This window comes from Grammomys surdaster, unplaced genomic scaffold, assembly GCF_004785775.1.
Source record: "Grammomys surdaster isolate TR1022 unplaced genomic scaffold, NIH_TR_1.0 139, whole genome shotgun sequence".
In the NCBI taxonomy this organism is placed as follows: Eukaryota; Metazoa; Chordata; class Mammalia; order Rodentia; family Muridae; genus Grammomys; species Grammomys surdaster.
The window spans coordinates 14,171,397-14,175,611 of record NW_021604597.1 but is presented as its reverse complement, the minus strand read 5'-3'; positions in this window follow the sequence as shown (position 1 = coordinate 14,175,611).

The following is a 4,215-nucleotide window of genomic DNA, read 5'->3' as shown; positions in this document are numbered from 1 at the left end:
AGGGGAAATAGAGATTCTAGAACTCATGTGGTAACATCAACAAGAACACTAAGAAGCAGCAGATATATCAGTGTCCTATGAGGAATTCTGAATTTAAATTTTATTTCTCTTCTTTTATCTTTTCTGAAGTTCTTTGGAGTCCTTCAGCCTGGAATCAGATGACTTTCTTTGTGACATAAGGGTAAGGCCAAGGTCTTAGTATTAATGATTTAAGACTGAATGACTAGTTCTTAAATTGTCATAAAATCATAGAAAGGACCTTAGAAGTCTGTACCACATTTTTCAGATAAGAAAACTGAAGCCTGGAGTGGTTGGTGACTTGGTTAAACCTCACAAAATATTAGGGGCTAGACTTCAAGCTGTTCTTCCAACTAGCCAAAATGACATTAATTTCACTCACAATTCTATTCATTGCTTTGTATGTTCTGCAGAGAAAATGTGTTGTTCTCAGGAATGACACAGGAGACAGCAAAGCATATATATATAGGGGCCTGTAGAGTTTAATATAATTTAAAAAATTGTTTTAAGACAGGGTCTTTTCCTTCAGTACAGACTGGCTGGATTCAAACTCATGATAATCCCCCTGCTTTAACTTCCTCAGTGTTGGAATTACAGGTTTCAACTACCATGGTTGACTTATTAGCAAATAGTGACTAGAATGGTTGAGACATGAAAACGGATCCCAGCTCAATCAAATACTATAAAGGTTGTCTTCAGGGAAGCAATGCCTGCTAAGTACTACCTAATCATCAGCTGGGATGCTGTCTAGTCTCAGTACTTAGTCACTGCAGGTACTACTCACAAGGCACTTAATAAAAAAAAGGATACGGTATTTTCCAGTTTAATATGTCTAAACAAATGGCATAATTTGATATTAAGTACACTGCAGTTTACCAGAATTTTCTGTTTGCCAATTTATTCTGATCAGATCAATGAAATTACTGTCACTCTGGCTGTCTAGGTAACAGAATTCAAAATATAGTGGTGTTAGGCCTTGAATCACTTCATAAAGCACATGTCCCAGTGAGAGTGAAACAGCTGATTCTGCTAGGGGGCCATCATCCCTACTTCAGTTGGCAGTGGGGCTGTGAAGCAGTGATACTTGGATATATATCACCCCAGCCACTGTGTGATACATGGCTGCCAATACATAGAAGTCTTTATCTAGGAATTCCACAGGTATGGCTATTTTCATCCAATATTTTTGGCTCACCTGAAAAGGTCTTATAGTTTAGATATGAAGTACAGGGCCCCCACAAAGGCTTACGTAAGGGGCTTGGTCCTCACCTGATAACATTATTCTGGAAGGTTCCAAAAACCTTAGGAGGTAGGACACAGCTGGAGGAAGTAGATCACTGGGAAGGGCATCTTCAGGAAGATCTCCTTTTCCCCTCCCCCAGTTCCTAGCACTCACATGGTGGCTCACAACCACATTTTACTCTAGTTCTACTGATTCAATGCTTTTCTGACTTCTGCAGGTAGTAGGCACGCTTGTGGTGCACATGCGTGCAGGCAAAACATGTTCATTTGTCCTTCTGCTTTTCTACTGTGTGAGGATATATAAGGCCTTTGTCAGATGAAGCCTCTTGGGTCCTGAGCTACATACAATTTTTATTTAGATATTGCCCTGCCCCAGCTCACTCAACAAGACATTACCCCACCTTAAGATCTTTAATCACTTATGTAAAGCCCCTCTCTCTGCCTAGTAAGTAACATGGTGACAGGTTCCTAAAGCAGGATTTGGGTATCTTTGGGAATTCTGCTCAATTCATGACACTACCATTCCTGCTTTTGCTATACTGTTACTATTAATGGACAAAATTTGATTGCGTACCATAAACTAGATGCTGTTCTGCTTTACATTATCTAGATTTGCCCACAACCAAGCTACTAAGATCATATGACTTTCTTGAGCAGACAGGCCTGTGACTAAGTGGCTGCTGACAAATGGCAGTAATTTAAAACAAAATTGGGTAATGATTCACAAAAACCTGCATTCCCACTCATCTAGCATGACATGTATACACCAACAAGTTTATTTTAAGATTGCAGAAGCCTCAGCTCTAGAAAAATGCACGTATGTGTCTAGAGCCATGGGTAGGAGACACTTGCATTTAGAATGAATCCAGCTACTTTTATAAGAGCCATTGGATACACCAGGTTCAATCAGCTTAAAATCACTGAGAACAATGCTCGTTAAACTTACAATTGCTATCCTTAAAATGTAAACCAGTTTTTATAAAAAATAAAATAAAAAATAAAATAAAAAATAGCCAGTTTCGAGAGTTTGACTTAGACCCTTGAACAATTACAATGAGAAACTGGAGGTGGGGGTGGGGACAATGTAACTCAGCAGTACAGCACTTGCCGAGCATGTCCATGTGCTAAACCTTTAAAGTAGTCAAGAAGTTTACATACGGCAGAATTTCCGACTATTATGACATAATTTAACTGCATGTAAAAACCTAACAATTAACATGAAGTACAGAATGGCTAGAAGCTATTGGAACTCAACTCTGCTCCATTAATTTGCCTGCAAATAAGTAAGCAGGCTGGACAAGTCTGTTTTAACAAACTTAATGCTGTCCTAAGGAAAAACGTAACTATTCAGCTTTTAAGCTTATAAGGAAATAGTATCAGTTATTTATATTTATATAGAAGTTTACAAAAAATATAGTCCCAAAGAATATTTCTAGTATTTAGTTTTTTTTGACAAAGCATTTCAGATGAAAGTATAGCCCAGACTTATAGCCCTAGCTACTAGGGAACCTGAGGCCGAGAATCCAAAACTCAAGGCCATTCTGGACAACTAGTGAGACCCAGATTCACAACAAAAGATAAAGAGAGGGCTTGTGATACAATCAGTGGTAGAGTGCTTGACTGATCATATGCAAGGTCTGGTTTCCCTCCCCAGTACTGCAAAAACAAAAAATAAATACACAACAGTAAAAAAGTGTGGTATAGTGCTACGTGCACTGACTCGTGCCAGTAATCACAGTACTTGACTGAGACAAAACGGTCTTTATAGGTTCTAGTCCAGCTGAGGTACATATGGAGCCCATACTGGACTACAGGGTGGGACCTTGTCTTAAAAATGCAACAACAAAGCAACAAAAAGCCCATTTTAAGCGTACCAACTATGGAAAAAGCTGTAATTTGTCTGGGATTAGAATTTAATTTCAGCCGGGCGGTGGTGGTGCACTCCTTTAATCCCAGCACTTGGGAGGCAGAGGCAGGTGGATTTCTGAGTTCGAGAGTTCAAGGCTAGCCTGGTCTACAGAGTGAGTTCCAGGACAGCCAGGGCTACACAGAGAAACCCTGTCTCTAAAAACCAAAAAAAAAAAAAAAAAATTTAATTTCATGGAAAGTTGAAGCAGGAGGAAAGTTCTGGATTTTGAGATCAGACTGTTCAAATATATGAAAAACAAAGTCAAGTTTTAAATTTAAATTCTAAGGAATCAAATATGTATAAACTTTGTCTACATTAAAGAAAAAAATTTTAGGCTAGGTGTGATGGTACAAACCTTTAATGTTAGCATTTAGGAGATTAAGAGGCAGGCAGATCTCTGAGGCCAGCCTGGTACACTGTGAGTTCCAGGACTGCTATGCGCACATGCACACGAACTCACACACACAACCATCTTTAAATAAACAAAGCTTTCCTAGTATAGTATTATACAATACTGAAGTATCTCAAGGAGTTTGTAGGCTTGTTCCTTAGATGTTTCAACTATATTTTAAATGAACTGATACAAATTATAGTTGTTCTGGTAGGAAGAAAGCCACTAAATGTCTTTCATCAAGAAGATGTTCACATATACTCATCAGGAATTTCATTATGCTGAAAATTTGAGTTTCCTTTTTATATTTCCTTCACATAATTGAAAGTAGCATTTTCAACTAGCTTATTTTTCTTTATAGCTATTTGCTGATATAAGACTTGTGCCTTTTACCCCCAAATAAATTATCTGCATATAAAAATAGTCATTCTTTTCTTGTAACTTACAGTTGAAAACTAGGTAATATATTTCCTTCAGTTCCCAAGCAGAAGAGGATAAGCAACATGTTCTGAACAGATCTATTCAGATTAATCCTACAGTCTTCTAGTGAACAAAACAAACCAATCAACCCACTCACCCAGCCAATCAGCCAACCACCCAACATTTACAGATCAACTATTTTATGATTTTATTTAAATGGAAATAGAACAAAACA